The sequence below is a fragment of the Dasypus novemcinctus genome, chromosome 6 (assembly GCF_030445035.2).
Source record: "Dasypus novemcinctus isolate mDasNov1 chromosome 6, mDasNov1.1.hap2, whole genome shotgun sequence".
Taxonomy (NCBI): Eukaryota; Metazoa; Chordata; class Mammalia; order Cingulata; family Dasypodidae; genus Dasypus; species Dasypus novemcinctus.
This window is the reverse complement of record NC_080678.1, coordinates 40,346,712-40,361,375: the sequence shown is the minus strand read 5'-3', so window position 1 is coordinate 40,361,375 and position 14,664 is coordinate 40,346,712. Positions and strand designations below refer to the sequence as shown.

General features: G+C 38.1%; 1 protein-coding gene across 1 annotated transcript in view; it reads right to left on the bottom strand.

Annotated features, from left to right (window-relative positions):
- Positions 1 to 14,664, bottom strand: part of HPSE2 (heparanase 2 (inactive)) — an 827,209-nt gene that overhangs the window by 722,734 nt on the left and 89,811 nt on the right. The window lies entirely within an intron of this gene.

Sequence of the window (14,664 nt, the reverse complement as noted above, 5' to 3'; positions counted from 1 at the left end):
TCTCTGGTGCTTGCAGATTTCCATCTTCATTCAACCCTGGTCAGAGGAATTATTTTATATTATTTCAATCTTTCTGAATTCATTGAGGCTTTTTCTGTGGCCTAGCATGTGGTCTATCTTGGAGAATGATCTATGTGCCCTTGAGAAGAATGTATAACCTGCTGTATTTTGTGTAATGTTCTATATCATCTATTGGACCCAGCTCCTGTAATATATTGTTCAAAGTCTTTGTTTCTTTATTGATTCTCTTTTGAGATGTTCTGTCAAAAGTTAATAATGGTGTATTAAAGTCCCCCACTATAACTGTAGAGGCATCTATTCCTTCACTTAATTTCTCCAGTGTTTGCCTCACATATTTGGAGACACCCTTGTTAGGAGCATTAATGTTTATGATTATTCTTTCTTCTTGAAAGATTATCCCTTTCACTGATATATAGTGTCCATCTTTGTCTTTCACAATTGTTTTGCACTTAAAGTCTATTTTGTCTGATATTAATATAGCTACTTCTGGCCTTTTGTGTTTATTGTTTGCTTGTAAGATTGTTTTCCAGCCATTCACTTTCAACTTCCTTGAATCCCTGGGTCTAAGATGTGTTTCTTTTGGACAGCATACAGATGGGTCGTATTTCCTTATCTGGTCTTCCAGTCTGAGTCTCTTGACAGGTGAGTTTAATCCATTGACATTCAGTGTTATTACCTTCAAGGAATTGCTTATATTAGTCATATTTTCTTTGGATTTGTGTTTGTCATATTTTGTTTGATATTTTTTCTCTTTTTGTGCTTTTAGATGCTCTTACACTCTCCTTCAACTCTGTCTCCCTTGTTTTTTTCTTTCCTCCTGAAGAACTCCCTTTAGTATTCCTTGAAGGGCAGGATTCTTGTTGGCATACTCTCTTAGTTTCTGTTTATCTGTGAATATTTTCTTGGTTGGAAATTCTTTTCTTTTAGTACCTTGACTATATCATACCACTGCCCTCTTGCCTCCATGGTTTCAGATGAGAAATCACCACTTAATCTTATGCAGCCTACTTTGTATGTGATGGTTCTCTTTTCTCTTGCTGCTTTCAGTATTTTTTCTTTGTCTTGAGAGCATTGGATAATTTGACAAGTATATGTCTTGGGGTAGGCCTGTTGGGATTTATGCTGTTTGGGGTGTGTTGTGCTTCCTGGACATGTACACGCATCTCTCTCAATAGGCTTGGGAAGTTTTCAGCCATTATTTCCTCCAACACCTCTTCTGTCCCCTTCTCTTCTCCTTCTGGGATGCCTATAATGCATATGTTTGTATATTTTGCATTGTCATTCAGGTCCCTAAGTCCCTACTGGATTTTTTCTGGATTTTTATCAATCAGTTCTTCTATCTGTTTGATTTCAGATATACTGTCTTTCACATCACTAATTCTTTCCTCTGCCTCTTTGAGTCTGTTATTATTTGCTCAGAATGTATTTTTGATTTCTTCAATTGTGTTGTTCATCACCATCATATCTTTTATCTTTTTGTGTATGATAGTAATTTCTTCTTTATTCTCTCCAAGTGTTTTCTTCATATTCTTAATCTCTTCCTTCACTTCATCAAATTGGTCCCTAATATATGTTTTGAGAGCTTTAACTACTTGTTCAATGTTCTGTTCCTCTTCCTGGTTTTTAGTTTGTTCATTGGATTGGGGTATGTTTTCCTGATTATTAGTTTGGTGTGTAGTTTTTTGTTGCTGTCTGGTCATGATTTTATCTTGACAGGTTTAATCAGTTGCTTAGCTTCTTTGTCTAGTTTGGGGTTTAATTAGTTGTTGTTTTTGTGTGCATGTTAAGTCCTCTCTTTGTCACTTCGTTCTTCTTATTCTATTTCCTTGTTGTTGGCTAAGTTCACTTTAGCAAGCACTACTTCTGTCACAGTCTCTCCAAATTGACATCCATACACCTCTTGCCTTGCAAGCCCCTGAAACAGTCTGCTCCAGCAAGATTCCAACCCTACTCGGCTGCTTCTTTGCAGGAGAAATTGTGAGGTGCACTCACTCAGATGCCCTCTTGTCCTGCCTTTCCCCCTATATTTCTGATGTAAGATTGATGTGATCTAAAGCTTCTTTAAAAATAATTTTTAAGAAATTTTTAAAGAAATTAATAAAAGAGGGAGAAAGGGAAAATTCATGTATATGGGGAAATTAGGAAACATAATAAAATAATAGGTTCAAGAAGAAATCAGAAGCAAAATTAGGAAATATCTTGAGACAGATTAAATGAAATACAGCATATGAAAACATGGGATGTGGCAAAGGCCATGCTGAGAGGCAAATTTATAGCTCTAAATGCTTCTGTTAAAAAAAATTTAAAACTTCAAATCAGAGTCCTAACTTCAAAACTGAAAGAACTAGGAAACGAAGAGCAAACTAAAACCAAAGCAAGTTGATGGAAGGAAATAAAAGATCAGAGTGGAGATAAATGAAATAGAAAACGAATAATACAGAGAATCAACAAAACCAAAAGTTGATTCTTTGAAAAGATCAAAAAAAATCAACAAACCTTTAACTACATAGACAAAGAAAAAAAGAGAGGATACAAATAACAAAAATCAGAAATGAAAAGGGCAACAACACTACCAAAACCAAGAAATAAAATGAACTATAAGTGGGAACTATAAACAACTAAATGCCAATAGATAACTCAGATGAAATGGAAAAATTCTTAGAAACACAAAAACTATCTACATTGACTCAAAAACAAATAAAATATCTCAACAAGCCAATTACTAGTAAAGAGACTGAATCAGTAGTCAAAAACCTCCCAACAGGGAAGAAGCTGTGGCTCAATCAGTTGGGGTCCTGTCTACCATATGGGAGGCCCTGGGTTCGCATCTCAGGGCCTCCTTGTGAGGGTGGGCTCACCTGCACACTGCAGAGTACCACCAGCCCACAGGCACTGCAGTGAGCTGACTCAGCAAGGTGACACAACAGAAAAAGGGAGACAAGTAAAAAAACACAGTACAGCACACAGCGAATGGACAGAGAAAGCAAACAAGCAAGCCGCAAGCATGAGGGAATAAATAAAAATTTAAAAAATACAGACACACTGAAGAATGCACAGTGAATGGACACAGAGAGCAGACAGCAAACAAGTTGCAAGGGGGTGGGGGAATAAAAATTTTAAAAAAAGAAAAAACCTCCTAACAAAGACTAGGACCAGATGGTTTCACAGGGGAATTCCACCAAATGTTCCAAGAAGTCTTAACTCCAGTTCTGCTCAAACTCTTTTCAAAAAATTGAAGAGGAAGAAATAATCCCTGACACATTCTAAGAGACCACCATCATCCTCATACCTAAACTAGATATATCAAAAGAAAAGAAATTGACAGACTAATATCTCTTATGAATACAGGATGCATAAATCCTAAAAAAAAAAAAAAAAAAAAAAAAAAAAACAAACAAGCAAACCAAATCCAACAGCATATTTTTAAAAATTAGGGGGCAATGTGGCTCAAGTGGTTGAGTGCCCACCTTCCACATGGAAGGTCCTGGGTTCAGTTCCCAGTGCCTCCTGATAAAACAAAACAAACACCAAGCAAAATGAGTGAAAAAAAAAACTCAGGGACGTTGATGTGGCTTAGTGGTTGAGCACCAGCTTCCCACATACAGAGGTCCCAGGTTCAATCCTTGGCACCCAGTGCCTCAAAAAAAAAAATTATACACCATGTTCAAATGGAATTTAACCTTGTTATGCAAGATTATTTCTTTTTTTTAATGCAAGTTTATTTCAACATAAGAAAACCAATTAACGTAATGCACCACATTAACAGAATGAAGGGAAAAAACATACAATCATCTCAATCAATGCAGAAAAGGCACTTGACAAAACACAGCACCCTTTCTTGATTAAAAAAAAAAAACTCAGAACACTAGGAATAGAAGGAAATTCCTCAACATGATACAGGGCATATAAGAAAAGCTCATATAAGAAAAGCCCACAGCTAACATGCTACTTAATGATGAAAGACTGAAATCTTTCCCTCAAAGATCAGGAACAAGACAAAGATAAAGATGTCCATTGTCACCGCTGTTATTCAACATTGTACTGGAAGTTTTTGACAGAGCAATTAGTTAAGAAAAAGAAATAAAAAGCTTCCAAACTGGAAACAAAGAAGTAAAACTATCCCCACTGAAGATGGCTGGAAGTGGCACACATACTATGCCCTCAGGGTGGGCAGATAGCCTAGGTAGAGTCCCTGGCTCCCTGCTCCAAATGAGAGCATGACCCTGGATTCTCCACAAGGAAGAGGGTCTGGGAGGGTGGAGAGGATTTCTTGGAGGTGAGTTTAGCCGGCTGGGCCCTCCTTGAATATAAGAGGGGAGGGGGATCTCCTAAGGCAGGCAGTCTTGTCCAGTCACCTAGGTAAAGAGAGGAATTACATCAGAGAGGAGGCAGAGACAGGCAGCTGATCAGCAGGGTTCCCTCCCAGTGCCAGGAATCTAACATGCCAGAGGGAAAAGGGCTGGATAGCTTTCTGAAAGGCTAATTAGCTTAAGGGAACAAAACAGCTCAGTGAAAGAAGTCCTCCCTAGCATATACAAGGTCCCTGGTTCAATTCCTGACTTTCTGAGAAGTGATCCACCAGGTTATTGGGCAGCCAGCTGAAACTCTGTAACAGGGAACATATAAACATTTTATTTTATTAGCTTTTTTTTTTTTTAAGATTTATTTATTTATTTATTTCTCTCCCCTTCCCTCCCCACCCGGCTGTCTGCCCTCTGCGTCTATTTGCTGCATCCTCTTTGTCCACTTCTGTTGCCGTCAGCGGCACCAGAATCCGTGTTTCCCTTTGTTGCATCATCTTGCTGTGTCAGCTCTCCGTACCACCCCTGGGCAGGCTGCACCCTCCCTCGTGCTGGGCAGCTCTCCCCACGGGGCGCACTCCACGCACATGGGGCTCCCCTACGCGGGGGACACCCCTGTGTGGCACAGCACTCCCTGCGCGCATGAGCACTGCGCATGGGCCACCTCCACACGGGTCAGGGACACCCGGGCCCGAACCGCGGACCTCCCATGTGGCAGACAGACGCCCCAACCACTGGGCCAAGTTCGCCTCCTATTAGCCTTTTTTGTTATCTGTTTTTCCAGAAAAAAAAGTTTTCTGTTTTAAAATTTTCCTTATTTTACTCACTGAAACAGTTCAAAACCTGGAGAGGGGCAAGCTGCCGGGTGAGTGATTGATGAACACCAGCAGCCTGAGAAGATGCTTATAGGTCAAAGAGAAAAGGTTGTTTTTCCATGTTTATTTTTTGTTTCTTTTGTTTTCTTTTGTCTTCTTCTGTCTCTTTTTTAAAGGAGTTGTTGCTGTCTTGTTTCTTGTTCGTTGTGTTCCCCCTCCTCTGTTTCTCTGCTTGTTTTTGTTTTTTCTTTTTTTTTAATGATTTTCTCTACCTGTCTATTTCTTTTCTCTCCATCTTTATATCTTCTGTTTTGTGTTATTGTTCTTTCATTCCACCTCTTTCATTTGGCCTCCAGTTTTTCTTGCATTTACTTCTCCCTCTTTTTTTTCTCTATTTATTTTTTTACTTTTTACTTTCTTTTCTCTTTTTTCCCTTCTCACCATTCCAGGCTTTTACTTCAGTCTAGATATTTTTCTCTATTCTGGTTTTTATTTCTTTATTTCTATTCCACTTTGCTAATCTTATTCCTCTGTGCTTCTAACACATGTTAATTTTTCAATTTCCTAGTTCTTCTATGGTTCCTCTCCACCCTTTTACTATTATTACTACTATTATTATTTTTCTCTTCCTTTCTCTTTCCTTTTCTTCAGGCATGTTTTTTTTCTTTCAAAGGAACATAGACAAAAACAAGGAAATAGAATAAGATGAACAAAGTGTCAAAGTGAAACTGAAGCAGGCTAATAACATAGGGAATTAATAGACAGATCTGGAACCTGGCAAAAGAGTCCACATGGACATCAGAAACCCCCAAGATGGCTGCTGGAGAACCCCCACCCCTGGGATTCTGCTACCTAGAACAAAGACTTCTACCTGCGAACAAGAAAAAGCCCATATGTTCTCTAGGAACTTTATCATTGGGTCCTCACTAAGGGATTGACGGGTGAGGCAATCAGTCAAAACAGCAAACAGCTGAAACCTCCTCCCCTGCCATTAGCAAAAGGGGTGGAATAATTAGCAATTTAAAAGCAAACCAAGGGCGGCGGACTTGGCCCAGTGGTTAGGGCATCGTCTACCACATGGGAGGTCCATGGTTCAAACCCTGGGCCTCCCTGACCCGTGTGGAGCTGGCCCATACACAGTGCTGATGTGCGCAAGGAGTGCCCTGCCACGCAGGGGTGTCCCCCGTATAGGGGAGCCCCACACGCAAGGAGTGTGCCCCGTAAGGAGAGCCTCCCAGCGCGAAAGAAAGTGCAGCCTGCCCAGGAATGGTGCCGCACACACAGAGAGCTGACACAACAAGATGACGCAACAAAAAGAAAACACAGATTCCCGTGCCACTGACAACAACAGAAGCGGACAAAGAAGACACAGCAAATAGACACAAAGAACAGACAACCAGGGTGGGGGGAGAGGGGAGAGAAATAAATAAATCTTTAAAATAAAAAATAAAAATAAAAGCAAACAGAGAGGCTTGAGTGTGCTCTCTCTTGCCTTACTCTTTTGCCTGCAGACCTGTCCTGCCCTCTGTATGCCACTATTGCCATTTTCCCTCTGCCATGTGGCCACGCAAGTAACCCTGGAGACTTATAATCTATAATGGGGAATTGTAGCTTGTAAATTAGCCCTCTTCATCCCTTTTCATCCCCTTTCTCACTATCTGGGACCCCTGCTCTATTATTTTCTGTTATTTCCTCCCATTTCTCTTCCCTCCCTACCTGAATAAATTACTGGCCTAACTTACCCAGCGTGCTCTTGAAATTGATTTCTGGAGCATAGCCAAGAACCTAGATAGAATCTGGTAACAAAACCTTACCACACACAAAAAACAACAACAAAATAAAACCACAGAATAGAGTGAGAAGCTAATCAACTGAATAAATTCATCAAGCTAAACAGATGCCTAGACACCAACAAAATATTACAAGCCATACTAAGAAACAGGAAGACATGTCCCAGTCCAATGAACAAATGAAAAACCAGAAGGAGATGCAGTACATGGAACAACAAATCAGGGATGTCCAAACAAATATCATGAATCAACTTAATGAAGTGAAGGAAGCGATTAAGGATATTAAGAAGACACTGGGAAAATAAACTGAAGAAATTGAAAACATACATAAAAAGATAATGGTTACAATAGTGATGAATGGCAGAATCCAAGAAATCAAAAATACACTGGAAGCACATAACAACAGATCTGAACAAGCAGAGGAAGGAATCAATGATGTGAAACGCAGAACATCCGAAACCAAACACAGTAGAACCGATGGATAAAGAGAGAGAAAATTTAGCGGGGACTTATGGGATTTGAATGACAACACGAAATGCACAAACATATACATTATAAACATACAAGAGGGAGAAGAGAAAGGAAAGGGACAGAAGGGGTGTTGGAGGAAATAATGGCTGAAAACTTTGCAACTATATTGAGGAACATGGACGTACATTTCCAGGAAGCACAGCACACCCCAAACAGTGTAAGTCCTAGCAGGCCTACTCCAAGAAATAAACTTGCCAAATTGTCCAACACTCAAAACAGAGAATATATTGAAAGCAGCAAGAGAAAAGAAAACCATCATATAAAAGGTAAGGTACATAAGTTTAAGTGCTGATTTCTCATCTGAAACCATGGAGGCAAGAAGGCAGTGGTATGATATTGTTCTGGTGCTAAAAGAAAAAACTTTCAGCCAAGAATTCTCTATCCAGCAAAGCTGGCATTAAAAATGAGGGAGAGCTCAAAATATTCACAGATAAATAGGAATTAAGAGATTATGTGACTAAGAAACCAGCACTTCAAGAAATACTAAATACTGCAGATTGAAAGGAAAAAACAAGAGAGAGAGAGAGTTGGAGGAGAGTGTAAGAACAGCTAAAAAGATAAAAAGAGAAACATGGACTCAGATGGGATCTCTCTTCATAAGACTTTCATGCTAATGTGCTGGAGGTGCAGTTAGTGTCGGGGTTTAAGATATATTTAGGGGATTTGAATCTCTGGACTGACAATGTGATAGCCAGGTCCTGAGCCTCAACAGACTCCAGCACCTACAATCTGACTTATTGGGCTCACCACACTCAGCTAAGATGCAGTTGAAGAAGGACAACCACCACACCATGGAGCCTAGAGTGATTACAACTGAAAGTGGGAGGATTGCATCCAGCATCCAGGTGGAATCTGAGCCTCCTCTTGACATAGAGGTGCAATGGACACAACCAATCCAATGTCCACATAGAAGAGGTGGCATTGGATTGGGAAAAGTGGACATGGTGGACGATGGGTATGGGGAAAGGCAGGAAGAGATGAGAGGTGGAGGCGTCTTTGGGACATGGAGCTGCCCTGGATGGTGCTTCAGAGGTAATCACCGGACATTGTAAATCCTCACAGGGCCCACTGGATGGAATGGAGGAGAGTATGGGCCATGATGTGAACCATTGTCTATGAGGTGCAGAGGTGCCCAAAGATGTACTTACCAAATCCAATGGATGTGTCATGATGATGGGAACGAGTGTTGTTGGGGGGGAAGAGGGGGGGTGGGGGGGTGGGGTTGAATGGGACCTCACATATATATTTTTAATGTAATATTATTACAAAGTCAATAAAAAAAATATTTTTCCTTTATTTTTTAAAAAAAAAAGAAAAAGAAAATAAGCTTACTAGTATTCTTCTATAGACTTATTGTGATTCTAGCAATGGAAGAAATTATATCACTGCTGTGTAGGCAGTGGCCCCTGGAGGTTCTGAGGGCAGGGAGTGCAAAAAACAGGTGTAATACAGAGGCATTTTTGGGAACTGGGAATTGTCCTCAATGACATTGCAATGATGGATACAGGACATTATAATTCTTGCCATAACCTATAAAATTGGGTGGGAGAGAGTGTAAACTACAATATAAACTTTAATCCATGCTTAGTAGTAATGCTCCAAAATGTGTTCATCAATTGCAATGAATGTACCTCACTAATGAAGGATGTTGTTAATGTGGGAAAATGTGGGAGGTATGGGAAGCAGGGCATATGGGAATCCCCTACATTTATTATGTGACATTTGTATAATATAAGTATCTTTAAAATAACAACAACAAAAAATGAAAATAAGAAGTGTTGGAAAGGATGTGGACAAATAGGAACACTCATTCCTTGCTGGTGGTAAGATAAAATGGTGCAGCCACTGTGGAAGGCAGTTTGGCAGATCCTCAGAAAGCTAAGTATAGAAATAACAAATGACCTAGTATTCCCATTGCTAGGTATATACTTAAAAAGAATTGAAAGCAAGGACTCGAATGTAATTTTGCACCCTGATGTTCATAGTGGCATCATTCACAATTGTCAAGATGGAAGCAACCTAAGTATTCATCAATCAGTAAAAGGATAAATAAAATGTGGTATATACATACAATGGAAAATTATTCAATCATGAAAAGGAATGAAGTCCTGATACCTGCAACAACATGGATAAACCTTGAAGACATCATGTTGACTGAAATAAGCCAAAAACGGAAAGACAAATATTGTATAATCTGACTGATTTGAAACAATTAGAACAAGCAAACTCAGAGAGTCATAATCTAGAATATAGGTTACCAGAGGATGTGGTTGGGATAGGGAATGAGAAATTAAGGCTTAAATTATACATGGTTCCTATTTGGAATGATGGAATGTTTTGGTAATGGATGGTGGTGATGGTAGCAAAACATAGTAAACCCAATTAACAACACCGAAATATATATCTGAAAATGATTAAAAGGGAAAATTTTAGATTGTATATATGGTAGGAGGATAAAAAACTGTTTTTAAATCCATAAAACTACAGTACACAAACTGTGAAACCTAAGTTAAACCAATGACTTTAGTTAATTGTACAATTATTAAAATGTGCTATCATCAATCGTAACAAATATTCCACACCAGTACAAGGTGTTTGTGGTGGAATGGTATGTGAGAATCCTGTGTATTATGCACAATTGGTCTTTAAACTCACAACTTCTCTTAATAAAGAAAAAAATTTTAAAGCAGAGCTTGACTATATGGAATTTTAAAAAAAGGATATCCAAAATGCCATTTTTACAAGAGACCCATGCAAAACTCAGTTGTGTTTCTATACACAAATAATGAAAAATGTAAAGAAAAAAATTCAGAAAAACATTCAACTTACAATAGCAAGAAAAGACTGAAATACCTAAGAATAAATTTAACCAAGGATGTAGAGGACTTGTACAAAGAAAATACAAAATATTGCTGAAAGAAATCCAGGAAGACATAAATAAATGGAAGGACATTCTGTGTTTATAGATTGGCAGACTTAATATTGTTAAGATGTCAATTCTATCCAAAGCAATTTACAGATTCAGTGCAGGCCCAATCAATATACTAATACCCTTCTTTGCAGAAATGTTTTAGCCCAGTGGTTAGGGCGTCCGTCTACCACATGGGAGGTCCGCAGTTCAAGCCCCGGGCCTCCTTGACCCGTGTGGAGCTGGCCCATGCGCAGTGCTGATGCGCGCAAGGAGTGCCGTGCTACACAGGGGTGTCCCCGCATGGGGGAGCCCCACGCGCAAGGAGTGCACCCATAAGGAGAGCCGCCCAGGACGAAGGAGGGAGCAGCCTGCCGAGGAATGGCGCCGCCCACACTTCCCGTGCCGCTGACGACAACAGAAGCGGACAAAGAAACAAGACACAGCAAAAAGACACAGAAAACAGACAACCGGGGGAGGGGAGGGGAATTAAATAAATAAATAAATAAATCTTAAAAAAAAAAAAAAAAGCCTACCATCAAGTTATATGGAAGAGTAAAGGGCCTGGAATTGCCAAAATCATCTTCAAAAAGAATGAAGTTGGAGGACTCACACTTTCCAATCTTAAAACTTACTATGAAGCCACAGTAATCAAAACAGCATGATCCTGGCACAAGGAAAGACATATACACCAAAGAAATCAAACTAAGAGTTCAGAAATCAACCCTCACATATATGGCCAACTGATTTGGACAATGGTGACAAGTCAACTCAATTAGGAAAGAATAGTGTCTTCAACAAATGGTTTGGGAAACCTGTCTGTCCAAATGCATAAGGATGAAGGTTGACTTCTACCTCACACAACATACAAAAATCAACTCAAAATGGATCAGAGACCTAAATATAAACGTTAGAACTATAAAACTACTAGAAGAAAATGTAGGGAAGCACCTTCAGGACCTTGAGCTACACTATGGTTCCTTGGACTTTACACTTCTTGGACTTTACACAAACCATGGCAACAAAAGAAAAAGTAGCTAAATGGAACTTCATCAAAATTGAATTAAATTAATTTTAATTTCATCAAAATTAAAAGCTTTCATATATCAAAAGACTTCATACAAAAGTAAAAATAACCTACAGAATGCAAGAAAATATTTGGAAACTACACATCTGCTAAGGGTTTAATCTAGAATACAAAATTAAATTCTATACCTCAAAAACAAAAAGACAAACAACTCAATTTAAATATGGGCAAAAGATTCAAATAGACATTTCTCCAAAGAAGATAGACAAATGGACGATATATACAAGAAAAGATGCTCAGCATCCATTATGGAAATGCAAATCAAAATCACAATGAAAAACCATTTCACACTCACCAGGAATGGCTACTATCAAAAAAGATAAAACACCAAGTGCTAGAGAAGATGTGGAGAAATAGAACACTTGTTCATTGTTGGTGGGAATGTAAAATGGTACAGCTGCTATGGAAAACAGTTTGGCAATGCCTGAGAAACTTAAGTACAGAGTCGCCATTTTACCCAGCAATTCCAGTTCTATGTATACGCCCGAAAGAATTGAAAACAAGAACTTGAACAGCTATTTTACATACCAATAGTCATAGTGGCATTATTCATAACTGCCAAATGAGGGAAGCAATCTAATTATCCATCAACAGATGAATGGATAAATAGAATGTAGTAAATACAATGTAGTATTATTCAGCCATAAAAAGGAATGAAATTCTGATCTGTGCGATTATACGGATAAATCTCGAAGACATCATGTTGAGTGAAATAAGCTAAACACAAAAAGAAAAATAATGTATGATCTCAAAGTAAATGAAATAATTTGAATATGTAAATTCATAGATTCAGAAACTAGAATAAAGGTTACCAGAGGCTGGGGTTAGGGTATGGAATGGAGAGTTAATGCTTAATTGGTACAGAATTTCTCTTTGGGGTGAAAGAAAAGTTTTATTAGTGGATGGTGGTAATAGTAGCACAATATTGTGAATGTAATCAACATCACTCAACCATATATGTGAAAGTGATTAAATGGGGACATTTTAGGTTGTATATATGTTAGCAGAATAAATTTTCTTTAAAAACCACGAACTGGACAACATAAACTCTGTGCCTTTTTATAAAGTTTTGGGCTACAGTTAATAGTATAATCATAATGATACTATTTCAGCAATTGTAACAAAAGTACCACACTAATGCAAAGTGTTAATAATAGGGAAACTGGGGGTAGGGAGGAATATATGGGAACTCTTTCTTCTGCATGATTTTTCTATAAAGTGATGTCTTTGCTAATAAAAAAGTATATATGAACTTAGACCTTTATCTCACACCATACACACAAAATTAATTCAAAATGGATCATAGCCCTAAATATATGAACTATAACTATAAATTTTCTAAAAGAACACATTAGGAGAAATTCTTTATTTCCTTGGGTTAGGTAAAAATTTCTTAGTACACTAAAAGCATGGTTCGTAACAGAAAAAAAAAAAGAGCTTCATCAAAAGTAAAAACCTTTGTTCTTTTAAATACATCATTAAGAAAATGAAGACACATGCCACAAACTGAGTAAAAATATTTACAATTCATATATCTGATAAAATACGTTATCCAGAATATATAATGAAAACTTTTACAACTTAATAAGCTGACAACCAACCCAATTTAAAAATGGACCAAAGATCTGAATAGACATTTCACCAGAGTATATACAAATGGTTCAGAAACACATAAAAAGACAAATATCATGAGTCACTAAATAAATGCAAACAGAAGACACAATGAAATACTACTACACACCAACTAAAATGGCTACAATCCAAAAAGACTGACAATACCAAATGTTGGCAAGGATGTGGAGAAACAGGAGCCCTCATATAATGCTAGTGGGAATGCAAAATAGTATAGCCACTTTGGAAAACACCTAGGCAATGTGACAGTTCGAAGCTTTTGTGAATCTAAGAAAAGATCATGTTCTTGGAGCTAATCCATTCCTGTGGGTATAGGAATCTTTGATTAAACTGAATTTAGTTGGGGGCCTTTGATTGGAATACTTCAGTAAGATATAACCCAGGGTGGATCTTGGCCCTCTTGCTGGAGTCCTTTATAAACAGGAGAAACTGTCAGAGACACACAGAGAAATAGAAAGCTGCCATTTTCACCCTGCCATGTGAGAAGAGACTCCAGGATCACCAACAGTTGTAGAAAGAGAGAAACCCCAAGAGGCTAATAGAGGTGGGAGGCTGGAATCAGCGTAGCAGCCCAAAGTTGAAGGGACAAGGCCCAGGAAGAGACAAGCCATATGCTTAATCACCCACAGCTGAGCTCAGAAAGAAAGTATCTTTAGGTGATGCCCCCATCTGCTTGATTACCCACAGCTGCAACTTGGTAAGACAGCATCTCTTGATGATGCCTTGATTTGGACATCTTTGCAACCTTGGAACTGTCAGTATCTACCCTAATAAATCCCTGTTGCCAAAGTCAATCCATTTTCGGTATTTTGCACTGGCAACCTTTAGCAAACTAAAATAGACAGTTTCTTAAAAAGACAAACATCAACATACTGGTGGACACAACAATTCTACTTAGGAATGTACCCAAGGGAATGAAAACATATTCACACAGATTTGTATGTCAATGTTCATAGTGGCATTATTCATAATAGACAAAACCGAAAATAACCCCAATGTTCATCAACTCATAAATGGAAAAATAAAACGTGGTAGATCAATACAAAGGAATACTATTCAACAATAAAAAGAAACAAATCACTTATAATGCTACACCATAGATGAAACTGAACATTGTGCTAAGTGAAAGAAGCCAGACACAAAAAGACTATGTACTGTATGACACCATTTATATAATATTCTCAGAAAAGGCAAATCTACAGAAACAGGAAGCATATCAGTGGTTGCCTGAGGCTGGATCGTGAGCAGGGACTGATTACAAACAGACATGTGAACATGCTAAAAGTCATGTGTGATGATTGCATAACTCTGAACATTTTATAGAAATAATAGAAATACATACTTACAATGGTTACATTTTGTGGTGTATGAAAATTATAGCTCAAAAAAAAACTGTTAAAAAGAACTAAAATAAGCATTAATATGCCCACAAGGTTTTGCAAAAATTAAAACAAACATGAATTACCTTAAAACCTTGTGACCACAATGTCCTTGTTACTAGCGCATAATCTGTTATCTCTGTAGAGTTTATGAGATTAAATATTATAACTATAATATAATTTTATATGAAGCTATTGCA